The following is a 19,407-nucleotide window of genomic DNA, read 5'->3' as shown; positions in this document are numbered from 1 at the left end:
GTTTTGATTTTATAAATGTGTTTTACTCCAACCCATCTTTTGTAATTTTATACCTTTTCAAAGGAACTAGAGAGAATTATTGTCTAGCAATGCAGACATAAAATGCAGTGTAAATGTGTGGTAAATTTACATTTTTGGATCCAAGCAAAATTTTGCCAAGGTGCTTCTTTCTGGCATTGACTACAAACAATACTCAAGACCTATTCTGAGAAATACTTTCTGTTCCTTGTAATTCCTTATACAACAAGACTAGTAGTTTTTCCATTTTATCTATTCATGTTTTCATTTCATAAAGCTCACACTTAATAAATGGCTTGAATCTATACATGTTTTGGAGTGTTCAGCACTTAAATTTGTTAAATTTATCCATTACTTTACAGCCATCCACTCACCCACTCATCTATCCAACATTTACTGAGTATTTACTATGTGCCAGGCAGAGTAAGTTCCACATGCTTGGAGTATATGGAGAATGAACCAAAGATCTCTGCCCTGGTAGAGCTTATATTCTAGCTAATAAGAGAGAAACCATCAAAAGTAAATTTAATAAATAACAATATTATAAATATGTTAGGAGATGATAAATTCTATGGGAAAAAGTTTAAGTAGAGCAAGGCAAGTGGATTTACACGTTCTGGTGATAAAACAAATGGAACAATGTAGTACTAAATGATTTGGGAAGGTAGGGTTCATTAAGATACAATTTGAGCAGATACCTGAAGTAGGTTTGTCAGTTGGCCAAATAGCTATTTGGGGCAAGAATATCTAGGCACAAAGGAGAGGTGGGGCACAGTCCTGAAAGTGAGCATTGGCTTGATATGTTTAAGGAAGTTCTTAGATGTCAGTATGGCTGCAGTGTTTAGGGCCAAGGAAAGAGAAGTAGAAGATGAAGGTGGAAGTAATGTGAGCCTAGTCACCTAAAGACTTAGAAGACATTTTAAGGACTTTGGATTCTACTGTGAGGAAACGGCCAGCCACTGTAGTTTTTAGCAGAGGGGTAACATGAACTTACATTTTTGAAGGATTCTGTCAGTTTTGGGTTGCTAGAACAAAACAACAAAGACTGGTATCTTAAACACTTATTCCTCACATTTCTGGAGCATGGGAAATCTAACATCAAAGTGTCAGTAGATTGAATTTCTGTTGAGAACCTGCTTCCCGGCATATAAGCAACTACCTTCTTGCTATATACCCAAATGGCAGAAAGAGAAAGCTCTGGTGTCTCTTCCTCTTCTTATAAGGACACTAATTCCCTCATGGGGCCTCTACCTTCATTACCTTATATAATGCTAATGGCCTCCCAATGGCTCCATCTCCAAATATCATCACATTGGAGATTAGGGCTTCAACAGTAAAGGGAGTGTGGAAATCACAAACATTCAGTCCATAACAGATTACTCTGGTTTCTCTGTTAATACTAGATTGTAGGAGTGGCAAGGATAGACCCATGGAGACAAATAATCAGGCTATTCCTTGTTTTCATTTTCAGCAAAATAAAATTCTGGTTTAGTGTTCAACAACATTGTTTCACACATACATCAAACGGGCCAATGAATAAATAAACAAGCAGCAACTTCATAGAGAAAAAAAGGGAAAAAATAAACTTTTTATCTTTGGTCTTTTTAGCCATCTCATAGAAAGTAACTACTTATAGTACAACTAAAAACATATACAAAAAAAAGTTACTGGAATTCTCAGAAGAAGATTGTTTTATTGCTTTTGCTTTTTAGAACAAGGTTATTTTCCTCCTTTAAGATCACAATAAACATGATCACACCACAAGTAAAGTCAGAGATAGGAGAGGGAACCTTCTGAAGGATGATTTGGTCATCCAAGATCATTAAAAATGACTGACCCCTAACAATATAGAAAAAATATAAAATGTAAATAAAAAACACAAATTTTCCTTTTTAAAGTGTTTTTAAGGAAAAACAAGAACAAGGCCTTGGATGTTTTGGTTCTTTTTTTCTCCCGTGTTGCAAATTCACGTCGTGGTTGTGTGTGACATCTGAGGGTGGCGCTGCCCAGGATGGGTGGGTGAGACCATCCATGGTGACCACGTTTGGATTCTGAGGTAGGAAGTAGAGGGTGAATAGGTCGCGATGGTCTTTTTCTCGTTTGACTTTTCCTTTTTTGATGTCTAGTCATCTGTGTTGCTTTTCTGCTTCTTGTTGTGGATACTGTCATCCTCATCATCTTCAGCCGTCCACTTGCCGGTAGCTGCCTCAGCCTCCTCAGCCTCATCTTCATCCTCTTCCTCGCGTCGCCTTCCTCTCCTCCTCTTCATATTCCTCATCATCAGCCTACTGCTCCCCATTTGCCTCATTAGTGTTCCCATCAGCAGGAGCGTCCTTTTCATTCTCCACCTCGTCTACAACTTCCTTCTTCTCCTTTAAGTCCTTGCTGATCTCAGAGCTGGTGCCTGGAGACTTCTGGTTTGATGGGGTCATGCAGGTGATCCGATGCAGGCAGGGGATTAAAAGGAAAGCAAGAGTACGAGGACTCTGGAGATAAAACTGCCTGAGTCAGTCGTGGCGGAGGAGGTATACTGTGGATGTGGTTGCAGGGAATCAGGGGCCGGACTGGGGAACAATCTATTCCTTACTTAAATTATGAGATTATATTGGTTCCACCAGGGTAATATAAGTAGAAGCTATGTAAACTGGTCAAACTCTGGATGTATTTGCTGATGAAACCAATAGGATTTCTTGGAAGTTCCTGATAGGTGAAGTAGGGTTCCAAGGTCATGTATTAAGAAACTGGAAGGATAGAGTTACGATTTATGAGACGGGAGAGGCTGCAGGAAAAAACAATTTGGGGGATGGAGGTGTGAGAATTAAAGTTGTAGTTTGCAGTTGAGGTTCCATTAAAAGGTGAGGTGGAGATTCAGCTAGCTGGATGTATGTTTGGAGATCACAGGAAAGATCAGGGATATGGATATAAACTTAGCAATGAATACACACGATGGCATATAAAGATCCAAGCATAGATGCAGTCAAAACATGGATGAGTATAGATAAAAAATAGTAGATGGTCATGGATTGAATTACATATTAGAATATTCCATATTAGAATATTAAGAACAAGAGAAGAAACTACCAAAGCAGACTGAGAAGGAATAACCAATGAGGTAAGAGAAAATTTCATGTGATGTCTGAAGCTCAATAAAGTCTACCAAAAAAGGAGTGATAATGTTGCTGCTTATAGGTCAAGTATGATGAGAAATGTAAATGGACCATTGGACTTAGCATTGAGGTTATAGGTGACTTCAATAAGAACATTTCTAACAAACAACTCTATGAATCTCTTCCTGACATCTTTACCTCCTGCCTAGCCATCTTCGATTCTAACTTCTTCCAATTATGATTACCAGTTATTAATTTTTCCTTTTGTTTCTAATTAAAAAAGGAGTATATGCTAGTTGAATTAGTGACATAATTTCACACCATTTTCCATATGAACCTAAATGGAAAAATGTACAATTCTATTTATTTAAGGGTCAGGTTTTTAGCTTGTGTTGACAAAAACTGGTCCTAATTGCTCTAATAGAGAAATATAAATTTGAATATCTTTAGTAGCTGCATTTACATTAATATGTGCAAATCAAAATTTAATCCATTTGTTCTGAACAAATAGTTATTTCCGGTTTTTGTCTCTATAGATGGTACTGTAACAGTATTTTCAAATATCCTGATATACCTGTATTTTTGCTTCAGTTGGGTAGTTTTTCAAAAGTTGAATTCATAGTCAAAACATATGTATATTTTACAGTATAATGGATATTGTTGCACCCTCACTAGTAATTAATGTTTACCATACCTTTACTAGCATTGGATTGTACTAATTTTGGTTTTTTTTTATTTTTTATTGTTTTAGGATTTTCTAATCTGAAAGATATATGAATTGTTGCTGTGGTTTGCATTTCTCTGAATAGTAATCAGGCCAAGCACCATATAATAATAGTATTTTGATTTTGCTCTTAAGTGAATTACCCATTCTTTCCCTTTGTTCACTTATTTTTTTCTCCTTTTTTAAAAAGTTTATTTATTTTGAGAGAGAGTGTACACGCATGAGACAGAGAGAGAGAGAGACACAGAGAATGTGGGGTAAGGACAGAGAGAGAAAATCCCAAGCAGGGTCTGCGATGTGAGCACAGAGCCCATTGTGGGGCTCGATCTCACAAACCCTGAGATCATGATCTGGACTTAAATCAAGAGTCAGATGCTTAACAGATTGAGCCACCCAGGTTCCCCCATCCATTTAATTTTTAAGTAGTATCCCAGAAACTACTTTTTTTCCTACTATAATGTTTTTTAGAACTCCTTTTATTTCTTCCACATATGCAGTTACAACACCTTGGGCAATCCTAGAAAGGTATCTTTTTGCTGCTTCTTTTCTCCTTAAACTTCCTCAGGATTGATAAACTATGTTAATTGTTTCTAAGAAAGCTTTTTCTTTAATTTAGTATTTGTTTGGTTGTCACAACAGAATGGTACTATGCTAGGCACTAAAACCGATGTAGTTAAGGAAGTAATGTTCCTTTAATGGTAAAAGAAATGGAAAGTTACAAAGATAATTACTTGAATAGGAGACAACACAGCATGCTCACACAGAGAGTTAAAAGCTTACCAGTTTTTTCAAAGTTCCTCTGTAGAGGCATACAACCGCTCATGAGTGAGGAAATATCCCAAAAGAAAGTCTCCATTTGCCACACTGAAGGAGGTTTTCATATCATACTAGTTCCCTGACCTTCACTAAACCATGTTGGAGATGGGAGGCTAGGTATCTGGCATCCTGATAATCAGGTACAACTCGTGTCAACACATTCTTGAGTCTCAATTACATAGCTGGGCTGAGAATTTCCCAGTTTTCCAGGTCTCATTTTATTATTTCTCCTTTTCAACATTCATTTCTACTTCTCTTCCCTTTCTTTGGACAAATAAACAAAAGTATTGAATATGTTTGTAGTAGTGACAGGTAACTTTCACCCTTATCTGTTTGCTCACTTCTTTTTTCTTATTAATTAACAAGGCAGTGCTGCTCCTCAAGGTTTAAGATGGTCTGTACTTACCAGCCTTTTTTGTAGGTAGATATGGCTGTATGACTAAGTTCTTGCCAATGAAATAGGAGTGGAAGAAATGCATGCTACTTTCACATCATTTACTTAAAAGAAGCATGCTGACCCTTTGTTTCCTCTCTTTCTGTCTTCCCGGTGAGTTTTACTATGTAGTGGTCAGCCAGCTTCCATCGTGATGATAAAGGCAACTTAGTCTACACAAGATAACCAAACCTAAGAACTAGAAATTTCGGTGGCTGCAACAGCAATGATTTTGGCCCTGCGCTGCCTATCCACCTATATAGTAAAATGAAAACACATAAACTAACCAAAAAAAAAAAAAAGTGGTCTTGTTTTGAGCCACAATATTTTGGAGTCTTTTCAAAATATCACAGTAGTCTAGCCAAGGGACTGACAAACTCTTTGTGTGAAAGGCCAGACAGTAAACATGCTCAGCTTTGCAGGCCTTACAGTTTTTGTTGTGACTACACCATCTGCCCTAAACCTGTCCTTTCAGGGTAAAGGGAGACAGACATAGATAATACAGAAATGGATGAGCATAGCTGTGTTCCAATAAAACTTAAAAAAAAAAAAACAACAACTTTTTAGTCATTTGTTTCATGGCTATAGTTTGATAGTTTGATGTCTGCTGATCCAGCCCACAATATCATACAATCTTTTTGGTCATACATGTGTTTGAAAAAAATATTTTCGTGTGAATATACATTTGTTTTAAATTTATATAAATTGTATTGCATTAAAGACATAATTTAAAATTTTGTTAATACCGTAAATTTAAGATTATATTATAATTTGCATTTGTTATTGATTACTTCTGATTATGGCCTGGATTTCCATAATAATTAGTTAGGAGACAACTGATATGTTAATATATTGAATCTTCTGATAGATGAAAATGATATAGTTCTCCATTTGTTTAGGTCCCCTTTAGTTTTATAGTTTTTGGTGAGCCAAACTTACACACATATGCTTAAATATTTGGCTTAGTTGTTTGTATGGTTTGACACTATTGTTAGTAGGGCTTTTAAATTTCCATTTCTAGCCATTCAAGCCTATTTACAGAAATGTATTTGAATTTACATATTAACACTATATAACACAACCTTAATTCATCAGTAGTTATGGTATCTTTTTCTGTGGATTCCTTAATATTCTCTATAGAGATAATTACTCTGATAGAAAAAATAAAATTTTACTTTTTTTCCCGAGTATTTGTGCTTGTATTTCTTCTTTCTCACTTCACTGCACATTCACAAATTTTCAGTAATGAATACAAGTAGTAAGTGTAGACATTCCTTTTTTGTCCCCGATTAAAATGGGAAAGCATTCAAATTTTCATCATCGCCCATTGTGTCCATTGAAAGTGGTTTTGAAGATTGCTCTTAAGCAGAATGGGGAAGTTCCCTTCTATCTTTAGTGTGCTGAAAATTTTATTATAAATAAGTATCGATTTTTGTCAAATGGTATTTGACATAACCATGGCCCTATGCACATGGTTTTCCTCCTCTATTCTGCTAATATGGTGAATTACATTTTTATAACATCTTTTTTTGTGGGTGAATAATTTTCCACTGTATGGCTATCCTACATTTATTTGTCAGTTTATAGACATTTGAATTCATTTCACTTTTTGGCCATTATGAGCATTTATGGACAAGTTTTTATATGAACATATGCTGTCATTTCTCTAGCAGAATCTAGAGCAATGATTGGGTTATAAATTAACTGGATGTTTAGCTTTAAGGCAGTGCCATGCTGTTTTGCAAAGAGGTTTAACCATTTTACCATTCCCACGCAATATAAGAGTTCTGCCTCCTACCATCCCTGTCCTAAACACTTGTACTTACAGACTGCTGTCTGCTGGGTCACTTCATGCTTTTCTCAGTTAACTGCATTTTATCAAAACTCATTGGAACTGTTCAAAGATCAGTTTTTGCCACTTACACTGTAATCACTATGTTTAATTAAATGTTATGTCAACAATTAAAAAAATGCAAATAAAGAATTTGTTTTCTTGAAATCTAAGATGAATTCTTTAGAAGGACTTCAAAAAAGCTAGTTAATAAAAGAACGCAGACAAGTTAAGCATGGACAAGATAATGTAAGAGATTAGATGGAACTTCACAAAATTGCAAGAGGATTCTACACTCAATTTACTTTGGAAGTTTCTGGATATTTCTCTACCACTTTTAAGAAAATACATTGGAAATCATAATTGATATTTTATGGGAATAGTTACAAAAATGAAAGAAAAAAACTGAAGAAGAAGAAGAAGTCCCCCTCCCCCCAAAAAACTCTATTCAGTGGATATGTTTATCAAAAAAGCATGCGCCTATATGAAGATTGATAAATGAATACATACAGGTGTTTATGTTAACATAAAATGTTTAAGAGTTTATTTTGTATTTTGATGATTCTCTATGTTTAATTAACGGTTAGTCAATGAACTACAACTAAGAAAACTATCAAGCATTTTATATCATTACATTGTCCTTGATCTTAGAGAAGGCATGTATTTTGCTGTTCTCCTCTTAAAGTTTTATTTTCTGGATGTCAATCTTCCATCAAAATGGTGAAACTCAAAATAAAATAAAATAAAATAAAATAAAATAAAATAAAATAAAATAAAATAAAATAAAGGAAATAAAGAGGACTTGATCAAAAATGAGGTTGAGTATATTCAAGGCATATGTTGCTAAATTTGCTGGGCATATGTTGTTCAGTTTAAAAATCATTGGATGAATGAGTGAAACAAACAGAATAAAAACTAGATTTCAACTTCTTGTTTGAAGTTGAAATGATAAAATATTTATCATGGTAGGAATATCTTATATGAATAAAAATATATGTGGTAAAACAAATGTGCTGATATTTAAGTACTCATGTGTGTTCATAAATTAAGTCACTCATATACAAGAGATACTCCTCAGTAACAATTAACTGAACATATTCAAAGTCCTAAACATATAAAGGCAAAGAAAAACATAGTGGAAATTTTTAAAAAATTTTTTTAACGTTTATTCATTTTTGAGAGACAGAGAGAGACAGAGCATGAACGGCAAAGGGGCAGAGAGAGAGAGCCACAGAATCCGAGGCAGGCTCCAGGCTCTGAGCCATCAGCACAGAGCCAAAGCAGGGCTCAACCGTCAGCACAGAGCCAAAGCAGGGCTCAAACTCACAGACTGCAAGATCATGACCTGAGCCAAAGTCAGTCGCTCAACTGACTGAGCCACCCAGGTGCCCCTATAGTGGAGTTTTTTAAAAGAGAAAGATAGGAGTAGGTCTCATATGGTAACATAAATTTCTAGGACTGCCTATAAATAGAACTTTTTAAATACACCATTTTTTAACATTTTATATTAAAACAATGGAAAGGTACCACAGAGAGTTGCTATATACCTAGCAAACTCTTTATTATCTGCTAACATTAGTAAGGTACAGTGGTCACATTAATGGAGTGGTACTGATGCACTGTTATGAAGTAAAGTCCATACTTAAAGTAGATTTCCTTAGTTTTTCCCTAACGGTCTTTTCCATTTGAGGATACCACATTATATTTGGTCATTATGTCTCATTAGGTCATGGCAGGTTTTCAGCTTCTTCCTTTGCTTTTGTTTGTTTTATTTTGTTTTGATAATTTTGACAACTTTGAATAATAATGGCCTGATTTTATTTATATATATATATATATATATATATATATATATATATATGTGTGTGTGTGTGTGTGTGTGTGTGTGTGTATGTGTGTGTGTGTGTGTATATATATAATCAGGCCATTATTCTTCAAAGTACACACACATATATATACACATATACATACACACACACATATATATTTTAGAATACCTCTCAATTAGCTTTTGTGAAGAAGACCTGAGGTAAGTACCATTCTCATCACAACATATCAAGGGTATTTACTATCAATATGACATTTCACTATTGCTATTAACCTGTAGGTAATATTTGGTTTTTCCACTGTAAAATACATACTGTACTCTTTCAAAGGAGGTTAGAATGTACAGCCTAGCTTAGAGTGTACAGTTAATCTCCACTTCCTTCCAGGCAAAGTATCTCTGTCAATTAGGTTTATTTTTCACAAGAGGTTTGGCACTTCTACCTCTATTTATTAAATAATTTATGTCAGTATGAAAATTTATTTTATACATTAAGTTATAATCCAATACTACTTTACTGTTTTGCTTAAATTGTTTCAGCTTTAGATATTAGTGTTCTTTCAGTTGACTACTGTATCCCTTTGACATACCCCTATCAATGTTGATGGACTTTTTTTTTTTTTTTTTTAGCACATCCTTACTTTCTGGTACTACAGAATGCTCTACACTTATTTTGTACACTTCTTGCCCCAGTTCTAAAATCCATTATCTCTCCAAATAGCCCAGTTTTTTTTTTTTTTTTTTTTAACTAGAGGTCCATATTAGAAACAAAGATCTTGGTTCTAGGCTTGCTCTTTGCTCCTGGGGTATCATTGCTTCTAGGCAATCTCAGCTAATACAGCAAGGAAACATACAGATCTATGGCAACCAGTGTATGTACATGTATTCATAAGTATATCCATATGTATCCATCTGTATATATATTAAGGTAAACTTAGGTTTATGCTGATGTTTTCACCTCTAACCCATTACCACATGGATCATTCTACCCTTCTGCCCTTGTTTACCTATAACTACTCACTCCAACAGTGAGAAACTGTCATCATTTACTTAATCAATTATTTTTACAGTCTGCATTCCATTCTTGGATTCCACAACCTTCGAAATGACTTTCTAAAGCTAATATACATTAAAATTCACTCAGTGCTGTGAAGTTCTATGGGTCTTGGCAAATGCCTAGTGTCATTTATCCGCTATTATAGTATCATTCATAATAGATTTATTGCTCTAAAGTTTTCCATTTTCATTTATTAACCCCCCCAAAAAACTGGTAGCCATTGATCTTTACATAATTTTGCTTTTTTATAGGTCACATAAGCATACAGTATTCAGTCTTTTCAGAATGGCTTATTTTACTTTTGCAATATATATTTAAGGTACATCCATATCCTTGGATGAATCTTATACATAAATTTGTATACAAATAGTATAAAGTTTTGTCCAACTTTTTTTGGCAGTTAAAAAATCTATACTCAAAACAATTCCATGTCAGTATACACAGACCACTTTATTTTTAAAAGTATGATATACTATACCAGAGAATGGATATTCTACTTTAAACATCTCACTATTGGTGAGTATTAGTGGTTTCTAATTTTTTTTTGCTATTACAAATACAACTTCACTGAATCTCCATAAAGCTTTGAATTTGTGGTATTTGCCCAATTACTTTATAGGTAGAATGAAGCATTGATATTGGGGGTACTCCATATTGTTAAATTTAAATTTTTATTTTGAAATGATTTTGGATTTACAAGGGGGTTGCTTCTTTAACATCTTCCATTCACCATGGTTTTATATCTAACATTTGATATATAATACATTTTTGCATTCCAAGGAAGCTGCACCAATTTATACTACCTCTAAAACTATGTAAAGAAAACTCTATTCTATAACCTTTTTGTAAATTTTTAAAATTATTATTATTTTTTTTTAATTTGAGAGAGAGAGAGAGAGCAAGCAAGGGAGAGGGGCAAAGAGGGAGAAAAAGAATCCTAAGCAGGCTCCATGCTGACGGTGGAACCCAAGAGGGGCTTGATCCCAGGCCCCTGGGATCATGATCTGAGCTGAAATCAAGAGTCAGACACTCATCCAGCTGAGCTACCCAGGCACCCCTCTATAGTAGAGGTCACTCTTAATTTTTGTCGATTTGATGTGTATATATTTTTTGTGCTTAAATAGCATTTTACTTATTTTAGTGAAGATATATTTCCACATGATTATTGTAATCTTTATAATACCTTGATGATTCTTTTGTTTATTTTCTTTGATCATTTTTTGTCATATATCCCTCATGAGGTTCTCTCAGCCTCACTTGCCTCCAAAATATGCTCAAGTGTTATCCATCTCAATAGCTAACAAATCTGTGCAGCTCTCCCTGACTTTGCTGCTTTAAGGCACACCTGTCATGCATCCAGAGTTTCTGGTTCATCCCATCATTTTTTGGAATTGGATGGGGTAACACAGCACAAAAATTGGGATTGGCTTCCCAATCAGGCCACGACGTGCAACCTAGATTGGCAAGGGGCTCTTTATGGAGGAACTTTGACAGATGGGAAAGAAGCAGGATGGTGTAGACAAATAAATTCCCTATCCATTCCTTGGTCAGATGGACATGGTTTTTGGATTGTCTGCCTTTGGTTTTCTTCTCTTCTCCCTGGCTCATTTATTTCCCTCAATCTTTCTGCCCTGAGATTGCATCTTACAATAAAATATTGCACACTGCATCTAAGATCGACCTCAGGCTCCTTTTCAATTGGAGTCTGCGTTAAGGCACCATTTTTCTCTTGGGTAGGGCCTTTCTTTACCAACTTGCAAAATACCATCAGGCATTATGGTCATTATTTCCTTCCTATTGTACATGTACTAAGTATTTTTGCAGTGCGTACTGGCCTAAGAAATTGATTGTATATACTTTTCGTTTGTGAGAGACAGATTTTTACGTTTGTTATATCACTCTTTCCCTTATGAGTTCTGGTGATTCCTATGTTGTTCTGGAAGGCTTTCTCGATTCCAAGATTATTTTTGAAATTACTAATAGAGGGGCACCTGGGTGGCTCAGTTGGTTAAGCGTCCAATTTAGGCTCAGGTCATGATCTCATGGCTTGTGGTTTTGAGCCCCACTTCAGGGTCTGTGCTAACAGCTCAGATCCTGAAGCTGCTTCGCATTCTGTGTCTCCCTCTCTCTGCCCCTTTCCTGCTCATAATTGGTCTCTCTCAAAAATAAGTTAACATTACATTTTTTTTAATTACTAACTGCGTATAAGATCTTAACTTTTTCTCAATTCATTTGAAATGTATTTCTATAATGATGGAAAACAGAAATTGATTTCAACTTCAAAAGTGATCTTCTAATTTACTTTATCCCCAATCCTTTTTGCTCAATACTAGAAAGTCTCTGGAAACATGTGGAAATAATTTTGAAAGAATCTCCACTCAAATTACCAAAAAAACAACCATTTTTCCTTTGGCTCCAACATGACAGACCTAATGACATAAATCAGATATAAGCAAGACCAAAAGCCAGCCGTCATGTAGGCCAGTTCTCCTTGAACTTCCATTTCAGGGAATCCATTCTCCTCTTTAATTGCTAATAATAATATGAAGTAATATCTTGCTGAGTTACATTTACACAGAACCATCAACATACTGTTTTTTTCTTTTTCTGATCAGGTTGATACTTATAACACACTTCTATGCCAACTAGAAAAAATAAGTTGTTCCTTTCAGATGGGTAAAGCTCGGTAGGTATGCAGCTTGGCTAGCTCTCATCACCTCTGCACAAAGTAGAAAAGGGCTCCACCTCAGGATTAAAGCAGCCCCACCTCAGGCAAAGAACTTGGAGAGCAGAGCTCACCTGCATTTCTTTTCATACCAGCCTCCTCAGCCACATGTACCAGTGTAATGAACTTGCTTACATCTATGCTGGAGATCTGCTTAAGGCAAAGCTGTCCATGCCCTCTCCCTCAAATAAGTATGGCAGGACTGATTTACTCTTTGAAGAAATGTAGAAGGTAATTTGAACATATTAGAAAAACAAACGAGGAAGAAGAAAGGTATGTTAAATATTCCAAGATCTTTCTTCTAAGATCCTCAACTCTCTGGAGACTCCTTAAAGGTAGAGGGTTTCCTTGAGGTAGACTCATCTTGTTATTTTGTGAAGATTAAATACAGCAACCCCATCCCTTCATTTCAATTTATGTGAGGATTTTTATCCTCTGTGGTTCCTTTAATTCTCCATAGTGGAGTGGCACAGAACGTTCCATTTTTGTTAAATCTTTATTTTTTTCTTTTAATTTTCACTTAAATTTATGCATTTATATTTTAAGGACAGTGTCCTACCATATACTGAAATGTATCATTTCCCTGTACTTAAATAATTTATGATTTTTCCCACTTTATACTCCATTTTCTAATTCCATTCTTATCTTCCCACTGTGTCCATGATTTTATTTAAATGTACGTAGTCCTGAAAAATATATGTTGCTGTTTTTGTGCTGTAAATCTTTTCTTACTTTTATATTCAACATGTTTTTGAGCTCAATTCATGTGAGTATATGTACATCTAGATCATTACTTTTAACCGATCCAGATTTTATATATATATAAAAAATATATATATTTATAATATATAAAATATATATATATATATATATATATATAAAATCTGGATCGGTTAAAAATAATGATATAGATTATATATACATATATTATATATGTATATTATATATATGTATATTTAATACATACATATTATATACATATTAATACATATTATATACGTGTGTATTAATACACATATATTATATATACATGTGTATTAATACCCATGTATATTTAATACATATATATGTATTATATATATGCATATTTATGTATTACATGTATAATATTTTAACTTATCTATCCTTCCAGTATTGGATTTCTTGTGTTCCTACGCTGCAGCCTTTGCTAATTCTCTGTGGTTTTTATCTGCTTGTAGTACTTCGTCCCCAGGTATACATTCTTAGTATAGTTAGTTTTCTCACTCTAGAGATAAAACTGTCCAAACTGAAAAATCATATCTCAAAGATATCCTTTGGGGGATGTATACATGAGAAACAGAGAAGGCACAAACAGTCCATAATATACCTATCCCACCAAAGATCTCTGTTCTCAGAAGCCATGTTTGAATCTACTTTTAAAATTTTTAGGGCGCCTGGGTGGCTCAGTCCGTTAAGCGTCCAATTTCGGCTCAGGTCATGATCTCACAGTCCGTGAGTTCGAGCCCCGTGTCAGGCTCTGTGCTGACAGCTCAGAGCCTGGAGCGTGCTTTGGGTTCTGTGTCTCCCTCTCTCTCTTCCCTTCCCCTGCTCATGCTCTGTCTCTCTCTGTCTCAAAAATAAATAAAAACATTTTAAAAAATTATAAAAAAAATAAATTTTTTGTAACTGGGCAATGAATCTTCAACATAGACTCTCAAAATCTGACCCTAGTATTATTCATCTTCAGTACTTTCAATGAAACTGACAGAATAATTTATGCTACTGAATCAGCTCCATTTTATCACATCATATTTTTTTTTCTTTAAGAGACTGGTTATCCTTTTGGTTTTCATCTGTAACCCTTCCTGATACTCCTTTGCTGTATTTAAACTGCTTGCCACTGCAAACAATTCATAATACTTTTTTGTGCCTTTGTTAATGACTGCCATCCAGTCTGAGAAAAAAAAAATCAATTATACTTTCTTTAGCTTATTGTCCTTAGATCAGGTAGTGGGAATCATCCGTGGCTGCTATCCCATATCTGCCCACTCTGAGCATCTAGATTTGAATGCAGGTACACTACAATTTTATTATCACAGCCGCTGGCACATTTTGAGGAAAATGAGGCCCTCAGCTCTACTCTGTGCTCCTCCAAATCTGACAACTGTGTGACAAAAAATGATATTATGGACACAGCCCACTGAAAAGAATGTGTTCTAGTGTAACATACATTTTTATTTTTAAAAAAATGCTTATTTTTAAGAGACAGAGACCAAGCACGAGTAGGGGAGGAGCAGAGAGACAGGAAGACACAGAATCTGAAGCAGACGTCAGGCTCTGAGCTGTCAGCACAGAGCCTGACGCGGGGCTCAAACTCATGAACCACAAGATCATGACCTGAGAGGAAGTTGGATGCTTAACCAACTGAGCCAGCCAGGTGCCCCAACATACATCTTTAAATAGTAAAAACAAAACAAAACAAAACAAAACCTGTACTTCTAACTTTAGACTCTAAGAGGAAATACTCTCCATTTAAAGGGAGATGAACATATAAAATCCTCCTTCAGTTTCTCACTTAAGTATCAGAATAAAACAACAGAAGATAAAGCATGTACAGAATCAACAAGTAATTTAGCTCCTTTACTAGTTTCTATGGCAACCTTTCTGCATGCAAGCTAAGAACAAAATGCACTAAAAAATTCAAGTTTGCCTTGGCCTTGGTCATTGACACTTTCAGCATTACCTTCTTCAACACAATGTTCAAAGCAATCAAAAACCTATACGAGTCAAAGTGCTAACTCTCTATAGAAAGACTTTTATAAACTTGAATGTAGGACAGTGTTTAGTCAATGGGGCAAAAATAAAGTTTTCTTTTTAAAAGTCAACTTAAAAAATTATGAACTCTCGCCTGTTGACAATGACTGAAATAAACCAGTCTACAAATTGCCAGTCTGAAAGGGATTTATGCAGCTGGGTCAGTCCCATCAGCTCCTGAGATAAAGTGTCTTTCATGCTATTCCCCTGGAATTTCTCTGCTGACCCTGAGTCACTGCAGATGAATGACTTCTCTAGGTTGTCCCAATAGAGTCGATAGCAGCCTTAAAAGCCTTCAGAATAGGTCCTCTGAGACTCTGATCCTTGAAAACAAAGGTGCACATTGAATTGTGGAGTCTGTGTGTTTGTTTCTATGAGAGGGAAGGTAATGCTGTAACACTGGCACTTGATTCACGGACTGCAGAGCTCTAATATGCACAGACACATACATCTGATTCTATGGTCACGGCAATGCCTATAATTCTACAGTACAATGACATCTGGGGTCAGTTTTTTCACGTTTTCCTGCAATGTGTATTCAAGCAGATGATATTCTTGAGTGGTATCTTAGTCCAGACCCCTGACAAAACTAGAAATTTTTAAATGGGCATTTTCTTTCTAGGCTCATATGGCTTAAGACTTTATTTTTTTTCCTTCATATTTTTACTATGTAGATTTGCTTTTGCCTTTCCATTTGAATTTATTCTTAATATTTACTTCACCATTCTAAGTAAAACTTGGTTAAGCACATATTTATAGCCAGGCTCCAGGGAAGAAGTTGTGGATAACAACGTGTCCTTGCCATTAATAGATATACGTGTATGGTTCCAGAGAAAAACACAATTTACACCAGGGATGTCAAGAAAGTCTTCTAGGAACTGTTATTTTTGAGGAAAAAAAAATATCTGGGGGAGGAGAAATTATCTACTTAAAGAAATGAAGAAAACATTTTTGGCAGAAGGAATCTCAGGTGTGAGAGAACGCAAGTGTGAAAGAGATTGGCAGATGCAAGGAACTGGAAAGATTACCAATTAAATATGCCATACATGTGAGAGCAAAGGAAAATGAAGCTAAAAAATGTGGTAGGTAATGAAACCTATGGGACACTGTAAAACCCTATGCAAATATTCTGTGATTATCTTTGCATGGGATAAAGCTCATTTGTGTTGGGAGGATGTAATAGAAAGTAGTAAAGCACAAGGTAACAGACATGGAAACCATTTGAGTCAATTTTAATAATTTATATAAGAATTGATAAGGACTTCAATACATGTAGTGGACGTAGAAATAAGAGAACAGGAGATCTCTAAGGTGTGGTAAGTAGATTGTTTTGATAGGGTATTTGTAACTTCTTATTTTCAAGTAATTTTAGACTTCAAGGGCAATTGCAAGGTTAGTACAGTTCCTGAACACCTTTTTTTTATTTAAAAAAATTTTTTAATGTTTATTTTTGAGAAAGACAGAGACAGAGCTTGAGCGGGGGAGGGGCAGAGAGAGAGGGAGACACAGAATCCAAAGTAGGCTCCAGGCTCTGACCTGTCAGCACAGAGCCTGACGCGGGGCTCAAATCCACAGACCGTGAGATCATGACCTGAGCCTAAGTCAGGCGCTTAACTGACTGAGCCACCCAGGTGCCCCCTGAACACCTTTCAACCAACTTACTCCCAGTGACAACATTATATGTAACATTTTACATAACTGATTACATGAAATTAAGAAATTAACTTTGGCATAACATTATTAACTGAACTACTGGCTTTATTCTAATTTCTTCCATTTTTCCACTAACATCATTTCTTTTCCAGGATCTAAACCAGACTACCTGTTATTACCTTCTATTTAATTTTCTTATGTCTTAGTCACTTCCAGTCTGTGACAGTACATTAGTCTTGGTCTTGGTGACATGGATACTTTTGAAGACCACTGATCATATATTTTGAAGAAAGTTACTCAATAGGAGTTTGTCTGATATCGTCTCAGACTGATGCTGTGGATTTAGAGGAAGAATATTGAAGATGTAAAGGGTCTTTTATAGTATCATTTCAGGGCATACACAATGCCAATAGGTCTTATTACTGATGCTGATCTTGATCACTTGGTTAAGGTGGTGTTTGCAAAATTTCTCAATTGCAAAGTTTTTTTCTTGACATTGTATTCATTAGAAAGGAGTCTTAGGTACAGCCTTTATTCGAAATGAAAGAAATTAAGCTTCACTTCTTTTTTTTTTTTTTCAACGTTTATTTTTATTTTTGGGACAGAGAGAGACAGAGCATGAACGGGGGAGGGTCAGTGAGAGAGGGAGACACAGAATCGGAAGCAGGCTCCAGGCTCTGAGCCGTCAGCACAGAGCCCGACGCGGGGCTCGAACTCACGGACCGCGAGATCGTGACCTGGCTGAAGTCGGGGGCTTAACCGACTGCGCCACCCAGGCGCCCCGAAGCTTCACTTCTTAAAATTTGTGGACATATATTAAAACCACGAGAGTGTAGCCAAAGGGTACTAATTTGAGGCTCTGCAAGTTTTGCCTACTAATTCTATTATTAGAATTACTATTCTTGCCTGTAGTCATTATCACGCTTATGTTCTAATAGTGATGGTCTGTTTCCCTTATTTCTAAAGTAATTGCTATTTTAAGAAAGTTATCCCTCTCCATTTATATATTATTCAATTATTTATTTATACCAGAAATGATTCACACATACTTATATTTTATTATTGAGGTTATAATCATATACTATCTTACGTATTTCACAAATTCTAGTTTTGACTACTGGAGTTCTTTCAAAATGGCTCCTGTGTCCTTTTGGCAAGCCCCCCGATTTTTTTTGAAGCATTGTATTACTTTTGGCACAAAAGGTGTCCAAGAATTATTTTTTCCTGCTATTTTTTTTAATTTTAACGTTTATTAATTTTTTGAGAGACAGAGCACAAGTGGGGGAGGGGCGGAGAGAAAGGGAGACAGAATCCGAAGCAGGCTCCAGGCTCTGAGCTGTCAGCTCACAACCCAACATGGGCCTCAAACCCAGGAACTGTGAGATCATGACCTGAGCCAAAGTCAGATGCTTAACTGGCTGAGCCACTCCGGTGCCCCTCCCTGCTCCTATTTTAAGATCAGCCAAGGAGATCTTTTATTTCAAAATGGTATTGAGAACCCTGGATCTGAGTGTGGGGTATACTTGTTGCTACTTTGATGTCCCTTCAAAGCCATCCCTCTGGACAGAGGTAAGGAATGTACATTTATATGCCAAGATGTAAAACAATTATATTTGTATCTATCTGGCTATTGGTAGGTATGTGCATGTATATGGTTTATATTTGTATAGTATATATATTCATATTGACACCTCAGACTCCAGTTTGGTACCATATAGCTCATTCCAGAATTCTCTTTGTAACTATTTCTCTGAAAGCGAGAAAATGGACCCTCATCATCTATAATATAGGTGTTCAAACCTAGGCATGCAGTTTCATAATTTCTAATGTGTATCCCTATAAGAAACAAATTTACCAGTGAGAATATGGGGTTTGTATTCTATAAAATTTTGACTGTATGTGAGGAATAGATAAAAAAAAAATAATTGTAGGTCCCTAATTTGAATGGCTGGGTGCATGGTGAGGCCACTGATAGAATGGAGAATTCACCATAGAAAAAAAACAATGATATGAGATGGAATTAACATTAGATATATTTGGTCTGAACTGGCTACAGTTCATCCAAAAGGCATTTGGGAGGGTAGGTTTAAGGGCCAGAAAGAAGTCTCAATTAGAAATAAATATTTGAGTTGTGTCAAAGATATCCAAACACAGTATGTAAAGTGAGAAAATAAAAGTATTAATAATTGAACACAATGAAAACATATGTATGCTCTGTGAAAATTTACTAGCTTTAGAATGGGGATAATAACTGCATCTCCTGAAATACACATTAAAAATTTATGGCATAATCCATATAAAAACTATTTGAAAAGTACCCAATAAATATTTTCTAATATATACATTTAATAAGCAACACTTGGATTCATTGTCCATGAATATGGCTTGTGTATAAACTGCTTATGTTTTCTTATATATTTAAATATTCAGAGGTTATGTTTGT

At 35.4% G+C, this 19,407-nt stretch overlaps 1 long non-coding RNA gene across 1 annotated transcript; it reads right to left on the bottom strand.

The window, feature by feature from the left end:
• Positions 1–2,144: 2,144 nt before the first annotated feature.
• On the bottom strand, positions 2,145–18,244 carry LOC115511578. The gene is made up of 3 exons (XR_003968107.1): positions 18,234–18,244; positions 15,727–15,729; positions 2,145–2,239 (listed from the first exon to the last, which is right to left on the bottom strand). It is a non-coding gene; the product is annotated as an uncharacterized LOC115511578 (long non-coding RNA).
• Positions 18,245–19,407: the final 1,163 nt, after the last annotated feature.

The sequence above is a fragment of the Lynx canadensis genome, chromosome B1, assembly GCF_007474595.2.
Source record: "Lynx canadensis isolate LIC74 chromosome B1, mLynCan4.pri.v2, whole genome shotgun sequence".
NCBI lineage: Eukaryota > Metazoa > Chordata > Mammalia > Carnivora > Felidae > Lynx > Lynx canadensis.
The sequence above is the reverse complement of the archived record's forward strand: the minus strand, read 5'-3'. Positions and strand labels throughout refer to the sequence as shown.